The following is a 15,251-nucleotide window of genomic DNA, read 5'->3' on the forward strand; positions in this document are numbered from 1 at the left end:
TGTTTCACCACACATGTTACAATTACAAAAAAAATTCTTTAAAAAAAACATAAAGTCATGGTGCTTAGGATCGACAATTCTTGACTATGAAGAAAACAAACATTCATGCACACTATCAATCACTTGTACTCACTCTATTAACATTTTACCTGAGTTTTACTTTATGAAGGTCGGAAGACTGACACATTGTTGATAAAGTGAGTACAAGTGATTGACAGTGTTCTTTGGTTTCTTCAGATACAACAGGCCAAAGCTACAGCTTCTGAAATTGTAATCAGAAAATCACATGCTAAAAGTGGGTTTGGTAACAAGATTTAGATTGTTACACAAAGAATAATTGTTGCCAAGTGTTTCCTGAAATAAAACCACAACAATATGTATTTCTTTGTTCATGGTTGTGACTTTGAAGCAGTAATTTTCCTGGGCTGCCATGCCTATGAGAGAAAACAAAAACAAGACAAAGACAAAGATGAGACAAATAATCTCCAAAATTGGGTTATAGCTGCATATGGAAGTACTGTATATGAGCCAAACAGGTAGAATAGACAAGATTTGTAGGAAAGGGATATTTTATTATACCGTGACAAAGCCCCATATCATAAAGCCATAGAGGAGTATACAAAACATATGACAACTGACAAAACTTTGTCTCTAAAGATAATAGTAAATGCTACCTTTAAATGAAATTTTGATATAAGGAAAATATATTGAGTCATGCAGTCTAGTGTCAATAGCACTGGACTATGATTTAAAATTGATAATGTAGTATTATAAAAGTTCTGCAATCACCACTGTAACTTTCAGTGTTTGAGTATGACAACCTAGTAAGGACGTGTGTATGTGCATATGTGTGTGTGTGTGTGTGTGTGTCTGAGAAAAAATGTATTCAGGGTGCCAGCTTCTTTTTTTTTTTTTTTTACCTTGGTTGAAGGTGACATAAATCACTTTCTTAGTGAGAACTCACATTCCACCTTGAGAGCACCTAGTCCCATTTTTATCAGTATTAATGGTTGTCCCCTTACTTAGCCAAAGCTATTTCACACTTGGTTAAGTAAGGTATGAGAACGTCTCCTTGGCTGTATATTTAGCCGGGCCTTCCTAAATATTTTCGAGATCCCTAATCACTAAGCAAAAGCTGCCATGTGCACTAAAACACCATGAAAGCTCACAAAAGTAATTCATTTTCGCTTCCCATATTGAGCATTTCTCAGCTAACGCACCATGAGTCCTGTGGTGAGGTTCTCGGAGATTCCTAATTGGTAAATGTTCAATAATGTCAAGCAGCCCTGGCTTTGTTTTATGTTCTGGTCACACATTCTTACACACATACAAACCCACATACAAACCCACATGTACGCACAACCCCCTGAAAGATCAAAATCTAAAATATGCAGGAATTATGAAGTGTAATAAGTCTACTTAATGAGAAATATCACAATCTTCCAAAAAACTTTTAAGCATATGCACCTGATTTTAATATGGATATCAACTGAATTAGCTATAAAAGTTTCATTGTGCTTTCACTTCTAACAATTCCCAATTCTCATACAAGTCTTTTTTTTTAACAAGTTAGCACTCTTATAAATGATGTCCTTCCAGTGAAGCTTAAAATGATGAAGCAACTTTTACAAAAGGGCATAGGACCCATGGATTGGACTGTTAATAAATCAGTTCTGAGAGAGCCAGTTCACAGACAAAGTTGAACCAGATTTCACAGCAAAGCCTTAAAATTATACTTTCCATGGCAGAAGCTTTGCTGGCTAGCTATTGTTAAACTTCCACAAAGCTAGTCTTCATCCCTCACCCCATGTGGCCTTAACAGAATCACAATCTCTGCTGACCCCATCTGTAATCAGGGAATGTGGGTCAATATCCACATTACTTTCTGTCTTCCTTTTTTAACTCCCCTTCACCCACCTGGCTTACTCACAGTCACATAAATAGAGACTGAAAACCATGGACCTACAGTTTGCATGTACACATGTACACACACACAGACAGGCTCTGTGCCAGGTGGAAGGTATTTTCTATTCAATTCCCATTACTAAATGGAACATTCACTTTGCCAGCTGGGTCATATCCTTCTAGTAGGGGCAGTATGTGCATATAGTGCACTTATTATCTTAAAATAAGGCCAGGAACTTGCCCTGCTTCAGAAAACTATCTGAATTTCAGAGGTGAAAAGTAGAAAAGGATTTAGATATTTAACATCAGACAAGGTTAAAATACATGCCTGTACTTGTATAAAACTTTTTGATGGTAGTAATATACAGCAATAAAATCCCTGTTCCAAATATAAAATAAGAAATATAACGATCCCATAAAGATGTATATTCCTGTTTAGAAACTTCTATTAGAGGTCACCTGTGGTGATTTCATTTAACTTATTCAACAGGATTGTTGCTGTTATCGAGCCAGTGTGTTATCATGGACTGATTCAGCCAGTTAACCACTATTATAAGATCCTACAATATGTTTTGTGTAACACACACAAACCTAACACCCTTAAGATATATCTTCCTGGATGGCTTATAATACTCTTTAAATCTAACAGCGCATGAAATAGAGTCTGTTGGTCTATTCATTGCTGTGAGATTTGCCCAAAAATTCTATTTGACTTTGACAAATTCAGGCTGTATGTATGCAGCACGGGTACAGCATGCAGCATTATTCTGGAAAAACGGAGACTGGGAACGAGTGGTTGCAGATAATTACAAAAGCAAACACACTTGGTGGCCATTTAGGCCTAAAGTATTTCTAATTTCACAGATGTGATCAACCTTGCCGGGAGTCTTTCTCTCTCCTTGTATGTGGTGAATTGCCTCAATCCTTCTGGATGTCTATGACAGTGATGATGAAGTGTTAAACAGGTTTCTGCTCTACACTCTGCTGTCTAGATGATCCGGAGACTCTCCTAGGCAGCGGTACGGAGCTTACAGCAGACCACTGGACCATGAAACTGCCAAGTTTGCCCTCAAAGCTGCTGGAATACCCTTGAGAAAACACTCTGGCCTAAATAATTTTAGGATATAAAATTTGACTTCAATAAGGTAGAGGTAGACTTAATACAATGATGGCGAACATTACTTTGACAGAAGTAATGATTAGCAGCTTCGTAACAGGAATATTGAATGGTGTGGCTACCGCGAGCATTAAGCACTATGTTGACTATGTTGAACTCAACAGTTCATTTACCGTGAAGGTCAATTGAAAACATTTAATGGAATTGTTAGGCTCTCCTCCTCCTCCGCCGAGAGCCTGCTAACATTACCTTTAAGTGTGACTGCAGGTGTAATCTGTCAAATGGGCCCCTCACAGTGAGTCATTGGCTGGAAGCTCTGATTCAGCCCAGGCCCCTGAAAAAGCCTGTGATTAAATGGGAAGTGTGACATAACTCTTGTTTAATGGTAGAAAAACAGCAGCCAGTGTGTTGGCATAAAGCCTGGCCCACGGAACATAAATTCTATTTCCCCACAGATGCTGCTTGTAAAAGGTCAGCATGACTTTGAATCATTTTACTGTTTAAAATTAAAAGGCAAAAGAGGCTAATCCATTGTTTTCATTTGTTTGCATAGCCCCACGTGTAGCATTTGTCAAGACAAGCCTGAGGTTGTCATCAAAGCTTATCAAAAAACAGACCAAAAATCAATACAGTTGATCGTCAGTGAAGTGTCATTCTTTATCTATGTGCAGCATTACACATCTATACACACCAGCTCTTCACATGCAAATCAGCTGAATGAAATGATCAATAGAATGCATTAGGGAGCTGGCCACTCCTAAACTTGACCCAGGAGCAAAATAAATGTTTTAAACAGAAACATGAGCTCTAAAATATTACAGCCAAGGGTACGTAGTCAAAGTCATCATACTGAAGAAGCTCACATACATACACACCCACAGTATCTGGCTATTGATAAATCCCATGCTTCATTGCTGTGAATACAGAACAGCACAAGCCAGAAAAGATGATTTTGAGGGAGGAGGGCTGCACTGAAAGCAGAGGCGATGCTGATTTGAGGCTACGCCAGCATTAACATGACAGTCTCACTGCACCTTGATAAATATCACCTAGTGTCAGTTGTGTATATAATACCACCGAGTCAAAGTCACTTTACTGTCGGACTGACAACCATGCCTTTAAGAAAAAGCAAAGCAAAGCATATGACATAAAATCGACATTGCCTAGGGTCCTACTCAGCACAACCGAAAAGGGACAACAACCCGGTGACTTACTGGGAATGATCGACTTTTCCCTTAGAGGATGCAATGAATAATTCTCTTTTACCAGGAGAGAAAAAACTCCCCCAGGGTATTGAACCAAATCGTCTTTTCTCTCTTCATTAGAAAAAAAAAAAAAGTCTACAAAGTCTTATCAGCATTCTGCATTCTCTGCCATTGGAGCTCAGATAATTGATTATATTTAGGAGGTTCACTATTGGATATGCTGTGCCTTAGTAGTGGAAAGAGATATAGCAGTAAATTAAGTTTACCTTCCCAGGGCACAGTCAGACAAAGATTCATTGACCTCAAAGGACACAGTGAAATTTGAATTACATTATAGGAAAAAAGTTTCATTCAGAAGTATTATCCAAATTGGCTACACTGCATATTTCCTTCTTTAAATGACAGAATCATTAAGTGAGTTTTCATGTCATCTATGATTACAAGCTATAGTTTATTGGCCCAATTGATACTGCTGTAGTGAAGCTACTGTTTTACAGTCGAAATAAAAGCTTGTACACTTGCTGCCCCTATATAATGTTTCCCCAATTTTACCCTAGAATTAAATTGTTCTTCCTTCTATCCAATGCACAGTTACAACAAGAAGCAATTAAAATTGTAAACCAGGCAGCAGAGCAGAGCTCTCTGAGTTGCAGCCATGTCAGATTGTGCAACCATATAAATTAGCAGGTGGGTTTCATTCAGCTCCAATTGTTCTGCCAAAACTGGTGGTAGATTTATCTTATTATTTATTTGTTTGGACTGAACTGTTTGCCTATCATCTTGTTTTCTCTCATACTCCAATCGCAAGTAAAGAATATAAAACTGTTGTTCTTGCCCAGACAGTGCCCTTTAGAAGAAGCAGAGTTTTTCCTAAGGTTATGGCTCACAAAATCATTAACCGACCTGCCTTTTGCCTCCTTGTGCTGGAGTACTCTCTGGAGTTGTTACTCTCTGAAGAGTGTCAAGCTTTGTGCACTGTATGTGAGAGATGTTGACAGAGAATTCTGCCAATTTTGACTTGAGCACCACAAACAACACAAAAATCCTTTGTGCTTCAAGTGAAACTCCAGATGGCAGAATGTAATTTCACTTTGGGCCAAAATAAAACTACATCTGGTTAAGTAGTGCAGCTAAAATCGTATTAACCTTCACGTTATTTTTGGGCAGCTATGATTCTATGCTTCATGAACATGGTTCCATGGTTTTTTTAACTGTGGACGTGACTATGGCAGTTGGCAAACATGTCAAATTCAAAGGTTTGATTTGAACACAACAATGGTTGTTGGCAACTTGAAAACCTTTCCAAGTATTTTTTATACTTTTCATTGTCTGGTTCATTAGTGAGAGGACATTAAAGTTATAATCCTTAAGATTTTTATGAAATAAAACACTGTTTTTGATAGCATTTTGTCAGCAATAGCCTTTAGAAGTATTTACATTCTGTAATTACCTATCTATACATTATTTTAAATTGTTAATGGCAGGATCCATCATTCCCACGCACAAGGTATTCCTTGTAAATTATGCTCCGTGTTCGTTTTTCAAAAATGCATCTACAAAACAAGACGTCATTATTTTTGGCTTTTTTTTTCGTCAGTGTATCATATTTATTTTTGGAAGGGAATGGAACTAGAGGGAACAGCCACAGTGAGCTGTTTTATGAAGAGCTGCAGGCAACAGGCTGCACACCTCCAACTTCTCAGTAAGGTAACCAACGCCTATTACCTGTACCACACTCTGCTGGTGTATGGAAAACTGCACGCCCCGTGCGAAGAATGAAATCAAATCGCGGTTGCAATTATTACTGAGTGACTTCTTTATTGAACTGGCATTATTTTGTTTGGTTGCACTGTAAACAGGCACACTAGTAGCTCTAATGTTTTATGTCTGACAAAGTAGCTGCTCAATGAGTGTTTGCTGTTGTATTAAACCTCCTTTGCTGTTACCACCTTTAACTACAGGTGTTGCCAAATCAACCAGAACTGAAATCTTTACAATTACCAAGTCAACCATCTGCTTCTCTTACTGTTCTATTCCACTACGCATAAAACAACCTGAAAACATAAACACTGCACAATAAAATGTACATTCACACAAACAAAGAAATTGCCCACTTTATTACAACTGAAGATGGGCAAACAATTTCAGGGCACAAAAATTACTTTCTCCTATATATTGAGAAAATGTAGGTCTATTTTATGGCTTCTTCAGTACTTTGAGACTTTTCCAAGTTGGTTTATAACAAAAATCATGAGTACAAACATTATAACAGCAGCTCCTTTTCTTTACAGTTGATTCGTCCTCTGTCCATGAATGTTTCTTTTATCACAGTCCACAGAGGGATCTTGGGAGATGAAGTGGCTATTAAGGAAATAAATAAAAGCCTGTACAGACACTTAACTTGATCAAGACCAAGCATTAAATAATTACTGTAATTCACTTAGGTTTCTTTTAAGCTGTGTAACGATTTTCCCTGTTTCCCTCCTGCATAAAATTGATCTGATGAAGAGGACTAAACACACGACCCCTAGATTAATTGGGATTCTCTCCGCCCCAAAGAAGTGCATCTATCTGTATAGGAATTGTAGAAAAGCTTTTAAAGAAGAGAAGATAGTACAAAGCAAATAAAAAAAGAAGATTCTGAAAAGGTTTCTACAAGCTTTGCCAGCCACCATCGCAGCAGAAATGTTGTAACTGAAAGAAAGGTGATGGGTACATCGAGAGAACCAAAGCCACCAAGTGAATTGGAATATCACCTTGTCCTTCTCTTCAAAGAAGAGAAAGAAAGAGAAAAAGGAAAGTGCATGTTCGTGCGCACACATTTGTCGCCCAAGTCTGTGTGTGACTGCATCAATGTTGAGGTCAGTGAGCTGTAAAAAGAGACCACATGTGGGGAAGGGATGAAAGAAATAAAGAAAAGCAAGATACTAGAAGTAGCAAAACCTAAGGTGGACATCACACGACATGACACAGAGTTAATCTCGACAGCTAGGGCCAAGCAAGTTTAGGGGCCAAATCCTCTCTGAATCAGATCACATTATCTTTCTAACGTGGCTGACGATCACCATCCATCTTCCAGAGCTGGTGTCCAGAGGCAGAGGCAAAGCCATGAAGTGCACAGTAATCACAGTGGTACTCTGTACCGTTCTACCCATCTCTTACTCCTGGTCGTGGATCAAAGAACCTGTGCTCCCTTTGAAGTGGAAGGGCCGTCCGCTCAGGGAAGAAGGTATGCTTCTTTCCATTGGCTAATGAATAAAATTCTTCTACTAATTATCTCTCTGTACGAAGGGAAATTGCAAAACCTCACTGGTGCTCTGCCTTTCTTTTACCATCAATGAGAGCATACAGATTATGCAGGTGTTTGACTTCAGTCCATAAAAGCCACAACACACTCCGCTCTATTAATGTGCAGAGGAGGAAGAAAACCCACAGATGACATTAACCCTAAACCAAGAGTGATATTCGTGACTAACGGAAAGACATCACTGACATGTAATCATCATTAAACCAGAAATGATACATTTGCATAACTTAAAATAATACAATAATTAAAAGCAAATTTCCATGCAGTGCAGTCTTTCATTAAAGATAACTTCACATAATGATAGAACTGGCTTTTGTGGGGGCTGATGCTACACATACTAATAGAGCAATTAGAGAGATAATTTCCAGATGAGCTTGACTAATACAGTAAATATACTGTTATTAAAGGTAATTAGAATTTGGAAAGTGCAGGACTGTTGATCATCCTTCTCCCACGGGGTGAAATAGGTCTTTCTTTGAGATGACTTACTATGTATTCATACAACCAACCAGACATCCAACAGCAGGATGCAAATGACAGATAATTCCTCCCGCCAAGTGTGAAATGGATGAGAAGGTAAATAAGTAACTAAGTAAAGTTTATTTAGTATAGCACCTTTCAAAGAGCAAGGTCACAGAGTTCACAAGAGTAAAATTATTAAAAATAAGACCATAATTAACCAAGATTGAGAGGAGCAAAGACTTCTTCTCCAAGCAGTAAACATGAAGGTCTTCTAGCTGACCTCTTAACTTTAGCACTTGCCTTCAGATAAGAGGTGCCCCTGTGAAGGAGTATCTCATGGCGTCCAATGTATTAAACCCAACAAAATTTCTTGTTAAGATAAATCCTTTTGTTGCAAATCTTATCTTTGTATGTCTAATGTACAATTGGCAGGGTGACCTCATAGTCTCAAGCACTGAAAGTATAGTGTTGTTCCTTTTGTTTATGTAGTGTAAAAGTGAACCCAACATATAGAGGTTTTATATCTAATTAGGTCATATTGGTTTTGATCAAAAATCTGAACATAGGTGATACCTGTCAACCAAAATGTATCAAATGACTCAGTACAAAACAGTCTCATAGTCCTCATGGACTATGTAGTGAGTTGCATAAGATATATACCTGATATCAAACTATGTCAACACATAATTATGTGGATGGGTGTGATGTGAGTCATCCTGCTAGACCTGGTCAACAGCCTTGCAACAGCATTTTGGACCATTTGTAGATGGTCCAGGGACGACTTGCTGAGGAAGGTTTTTTTAAAAAAAAAAAAAAGGGACTTGCAGTAGTCTAGCCGGGATGATATAAAACCGTGGATGATAATCTCTAGCTCAAATTGTGATACAACAGTCCTGAGTTTAGCAATGTTTTCTAAATGGAAAAAACATGTACGTGTCAATGATTTGATATGTTAATACAACACAGATATTTCTGAGATTAGACTGTAAAGCTGAAGAAAGGGACCCAATACACTGAGCAACCATGTTAGCCATCCAGTCCTTAATGGCAGTCAGACAAATGTGCAGAACAGTCAGTTTGTCAGTCTCCTCAGGCTTAAAAGAGACATCCAGCTGGATATCATCAGCGTAACAATGATAAGAGATATCTTTAAATTTGCAAATTATATGATCTAAGGGAAGCATATACAAAGAAAATAATATAGGGCCCAAGATCCTGAATCCTGAGGCACACCACAGGAAAGAGCAGCAGTTTCAGACCTGTAGGGACCAAGGGACACAGAAAAACTCCTATCCGAGAGACAGGAGGGGAACCAGTCTAGGGCGCTCCCAGAGACACCCACCAACAGCCTAAGCCTTTGAATCAGGATGATGTGATCTACAGTATCAAAAGCTGCACTAAGATCCAGCTGCACCAAAACAGAGCATTCACCCGTATCAGAAGACATCATTATGTCATTGGAGAACCTGAGAAGAGCTGTTTCAGTGGAATGCTCCTGACGAAAACCAGATTGGAGTGTTTGGCAACAACTTTCCCAGAAGAGGCTGAACAACTGCATGTTTAAAATAAGATGGGACAAAACCAGATTTCGGGGAGCTATTTATAATAGAGATCAGGCATGGACCAATAGACCCAAGTACGTTTTTGAGCATGGAAGTTGTAAAATGTCTACAGGGCTTGAGGAAGGTTTCATACTGCCCACCATATCAATGAGGTCTTACAGCGAAATAGGAGTGAAGCAGTCCAAAATTGATGGCCAAGTTAGATAAGCAGAAAAGGGAGTAGACAAGGGGATGACTAGCCCTGACATCTTTAATCGTATCCACAAAGAAAGAGAGAAAGTTACTGCAATACTGATTTGAAAAGACAGGCACATCAGGAGGTGCAGGACTGACAATGTTGTCGATAGTGTCAAACAGGACTTTAGGGTTGCATTTGATGGAGGAAATTAGGTTAGCAAAGTAAGAAGCAATCGCATCCTTAACCATGTTGTTAAACTCAGTTAAAAAGGTCTTTAAATTAAAGATGATGAGCATGGAGCTTGATAGATTTCCACTTTCGCTAGTGTTCAACAGGGGGATGAATTGACGGAGGGAACAAGTCTCATTTTACTAGGAGCCTCTTTATCCAAAACAGCAGAGCAATGTGTGTTAAAGTAGTGGACCAGAGAGTCGGCGTGGAAAGACAACACTGCGCTTGGGTCAAAAGCTGGGGAAAACTTCTCAGCTGAGAGGCGATTTATAATGCAAGAGCAACATACATGTTTACTAGGCAGAGAGTCTAAATTAAAAGACCGTTTGAACAAAACACATTCATGGTCAGTAACATGCAGCTCCTAAGAGCAAATAGAGTCAATATTTAAACCAAGCGTAAAAACAAGGTCCAAGGTATGACCCCTAATGTGTGTGGAACCAGACACGTGTTGAATGAAATTAAAGGATTCAGTGACACTAAGAAAATCAGCAGCAAAGCTGCAAGAAATGTCATTGAAGTGAATATTAAAATCACCAACCATAATAACTCTGTCCAACCTAATGATAGAGGATAAATTTTTTTACTAAATTCAGACATAAAAGAACTATTAGAACCAGGGGGTCGATAAATTAAAATGCAATAAAACTGATTTTAACGACCAACTTTGGTCATCTGTAGTTCAAACGAGGAGAAAGCACCAGTGCTCACTGTCCGACATGGAAAGCAGTTACTGAAAACCACAGCGAGTCCTCCACCCCGGCCCGAGGTCCTGGGAGTGCTGATAAAAGTAAAATCCGGTGGGCACAGCTCGATTAGGGGACCGTTTTCCATGCTCCTCTGCCAAGTCTCTGTCAGAAACAGGAAATCCAAGCCTTTAGGAGGTGAATAAATCGAATCAAAGTGCTAAATCGGATAAAGGTACTAAAGTCAAACAAGCTTTTCTGACTACCATGAATATGTCAAAGTTAATGCTTAGAGAATGCTTGTATCTAGAGTTTTGCTCCAATTGCACCTGTTTTTAAATTGATTTTCAATGACTGGCTACCTAAAATACCTTAACTCATAGCAATAATATGAACAGCAACACCAAAACAGAATACATTATATAAGTTGTCTTCCCAAAACCTTTTTAGCTGCATACAATAGATTTAATAGGAGCGCCATCCTAGATCCCTCACATTTCCTGAACTTTTTACCCATTATGTACGTTACATTGAAATCATCCATCTTCCCTTCAGTACTTCTGCTTACTAAGCATATTTACAATCTATGTAGGGGAAATGGGAAAATGGGAAACACCAATTTCATTGCACTAACCTCTTAACATTATTTGTATCTTTGCACACTATGTATATTTAACAGAACCTTATTTCTCCTGTATATTCAGTTGTGACTATTTGTTTTTGTGTATTTGTATTTACTACTCTTTTCACCACCTGGCTTATATTTGCCAGGTATCTTAGAAAGAAAACTCCAAATGAATGCTAATCAGTGTTTCCCCACACACACACTTTACTTGGTAGGGCATCTCAGGTATATTAACAGCCGACAAAGTATAGCTGGCGACCCATTTCAGCATTTTTATTTACATTTTTTTAATCCATCTGGGAGAATGACGCCATCCGCGATCGATTAACTAGTGGACAATCTCCCCTCGCTCTACCCTTCCTGTGCGGTCTACTGACAATCGCACATGCTCTGCAGAGAAACACAGAGAGAGTCTCCTGTTTAATGTAGGCCTACTTATGGCGTTGTTTTGTAAAAGCTAAGTGCACCTGTGTGGCTGTGTGTGTTGTTTGCTACCACAGAAAAGAAATAATTTTGATTTTTAATTTCTGATAGTGATCAGTCCGAATAGTGTTATCCATAAACCTTGGAGGTTGCAGTGAGAACACATGGTTAGTCCTAAATTGACTTAAGGCCAAATTTCCATAACTTAAAATATTACAAATCAATATATCAAATTTTCTTCTTCTCCTCTCCTTCACAATGTTTTCCCAGGCTTAGTCAGAACGCCATCAATCTACAGTATGTGGGATGCTGGCCTACATCCCCTTAATGTCCATAGGCCATGTGCTTGTGAGGATAAAGTTTGACCTCTACTCTATGTGAGTGTTTGGCTGACTTATTTGATTCATGACCAAACTGCACAGACCACAGGTGAGAGAAACTGCTGCCAGATACCCCTGAACAGTCTGTCATTCCTGAAATATAGCATCCCCTTTTCTCTTCTTCATACTTGCTGCTCTTTCCACCTTTCCATCCCAGGTTTGGCGTCAAAATTCAGATCTATGTTTTATGAGGGATGACCCGTTCTGTGGGGGTCTAGACATGGTGAGTGTGGTCTGGAATGGGATGATAAACAATAAGAATAAAGTTATAGATGTATGTTATAGATATCATTCTGTGCTGACACAAGACAGTTCTGTGCAAAAACAGAACACCTTGCAAAGGTACATATTTTCATATTTACATATTTACATATCTTGACTCTTGCTCTGTCACTTTGTTTTGATTTCTCTTTGAAATGTAAAAAAATATATATAACATGTTCTTTTTTACATGAGCTGTAGTACTGTGCAAGGCAGAAAAAAATACAGTACATGTATAAATAAAGTACATGAATGTTTTGTCAATCATAATAGAGGTGGTTCTCATGTTTTAGTATCTTACATTTTCTGTAATATGCCCTTCAAACATCTTCAAAACAAGATCATGAAACCAATGATTAATGCATTAAAATCAGTTAATATTAAGAGTAGGTATGGTCTATGCTGCAAGAACATTTATCCTTTTGGTTCAGATCAGCTCTGGTAGGCTGATGTGAAGGGATCTATATCAGCTGCCCATGTGGTTGTGTTAGACCTGGGATTGTGTTGTACTTATCCTCATTTGATAGGATTAGCTTCAGCACCAGAAGTTGCACAGCAAATTTTGTTACACCACATATGGCCCAGAACTGCATTCCATCCAGCTGAATTTCTACTGGTGATATGTAATTAGGCTTTGCAATTTTAAGAAAAACTAAGATAAGGGGTCAAAGATGGAGTGTAAGAGGATTAGAAAGGTGCAGAAAATGGCTCTCATTTACAGCCCTCTCTTTCAGCTACTGAAGCATAGTAGAATCAAGACCGAGAAAATATGCCACCATACACATAATGTGACACACATTTTTAGGATAAGTAGGTTTAGAAGAAAGCTAGCTATCCCCCAGTTGTGCTTTCCAAAATAAACAGACTGAGCCTGCACAGATGGACAGAGAGTGTCATTCTGAATTAGCCTGTAGACTGCTGACTGACAGCAGGGTTCAGCATGCACCTGCATCAACTCAATTGGCGTTCTGTGGCAGGTGGACAGAAAGGTGGTTAAGAAGACAGGTTCAATCTCATCCAGTGCAAATCAAGTCAGACATTTCAATGGGGATTGGTCTTTTCATTTGCCACCAATTCCAATCTTCTACTTTCATCATACAGTAACAAAACCATCATCTGCAGTAACTAGAAATGGGAAAATGGTGATGGTCATTTGTAAGATATATGGCTACTGAATAATACTGTCAGAAACCACATCCACTGTGTGAATGAACAGAGAGCTACTGGGTCTTTATCGTTGTTCCAGTCATGTAGGAAGGATTCACCCTTGATACGTCAGTGGATTTTACTGGCAGCAAAAGAATTTCTTTAACGATTTCCTTCCATTTGCAGTTGAAACCAGGGACACGTTTTATTGTGAGACCCAGATTGCATAACATCTGTGTTCTTGGCCTTGTGTTGTCTGAAAGTTGTTACTTTTGTCTCGGGGATAGAGTGGGTGATGAGGCAAAAAGAGGCACAGTCTGCAACTCTCCCTTTGGGCTACGATTTCTCCAAGGTTGCTTCCTTGCAAATAGGGCCGTGGTTGCCATGGATGAGTAGGCTGATAAAATAAAATAAAAAATGGTTTGAGTTACCATTTAGGTCCCAGCCCATTAATATCATCCTGATGGGCCAAAAAAGACAAGACAGTTCAAAAAAGAATAAAGGTCCAAGGCACTCTTCTGGCAAAAAGTTAAAAAGCCTTTATTCAGATGGCTGTCAGGGTGAAATTCTAAAAACACAGACAATGTTTGTACATGTTAAAATAGAATAGCGGCACAATCCTTCTTCAGGGTGTAGCCCTCAGCACAGTGTTTCCCCTTTAGTAGATACAAGATGATTGCAAACACCTGATTGTTGTAATCGTTAAAGCCACGTCAGCTTCAAGTGATAATGTAATTTATCTTATCTTAAGCAATAAAAGTGCTGAATATGCTTTCCATGTTTTGCATTTAGGGTTGAGAAGTTTATTACCTAACACTGAGATGCCGCATTTACTTTAAGAGCTTAACAACATTATTGCTTTTTTGTTTGTTTTGGTGTTTTGTTGTTTTGTTTCCTACAGGCCATCCTCAATAATATATATATATATATATACATATATATATTTTGTGGCATCAATATAAATTCTTACTGTATGTTCTACAAGGAAATTTTACATATTTCAATATATGTAATTAAATCAGTCGACTTCCTTCCATGTAGTCTAAAAAGTAAACATGTTATTAGCAATAGTGCATTAACACTTGACTGATAAATGCTTAAGACTCAAATTGGTTTGACATGCTCTGGCAGAAATGATAATATCAAAGGTGTCACAAAAGAAATCAATATCTGCTGCACATTTTCACATCATAAAACCATACAAAAAAGTGCAGCTTCTTTTTAACGGAAGACCAGATAGAGAACGATGTAGTCTCACTGTGGAACATGAGATGTCTTTTGGCATTTGACTGCTGAGTAATAAGGCTTAACGCCAACAGGCTTTATTAAGGCAGAACCTAGGCTGAGATTTCAGCTTTGGGCACATATACCATTGTGGCAGATTGCAATGAATCACCCCCTCAAATCCCTATCTCTCCCCCTCCAGTCTTGTTTTTCACAACAACACGGCTGCCAAGGCATCAACCCACTCGAGCTACTGCACCTTTCTTCTCTTCTGACATAAATTGGCAAAAAAAAAACAAACTACCTCATGGATGTTTTTTCTGTGCCCTCACACGCACACACAAAAACACCCTCCGCCCCAAATGCGAACTCTAATCCTATTTGACTGTGTCATTTTGGGGACCGGTGGCAGGGTAAGGGAAGCAGTAAGCTGCTCTTGTCTTAAGGGCAGCATGTGGAGAGTAAGACACATTAATCACAAGGGCACAAGGAAGGAGCGGGAGGGAAAGGATTGGAGTGTGAGGTGGGTGGTTGAAAGG

The sequence above is a fragment of the Siniperca chuatsi genome, linkage group LG19 (genome assembly GCF_020085105.1).
Source record: "Siniperca chuatsi isolate FFG_IHB_CAS linkage group LG19, ASM2008510v1, whole genome shotgun sequence".
Taxonomy (NCBI): domain Eukaryota; kingdom Metazoa; phylum Chordata; class Actinopteri; order Centrarchiformes; family Sinipercidae; genus Siniperca; species Siniperca chuatsi.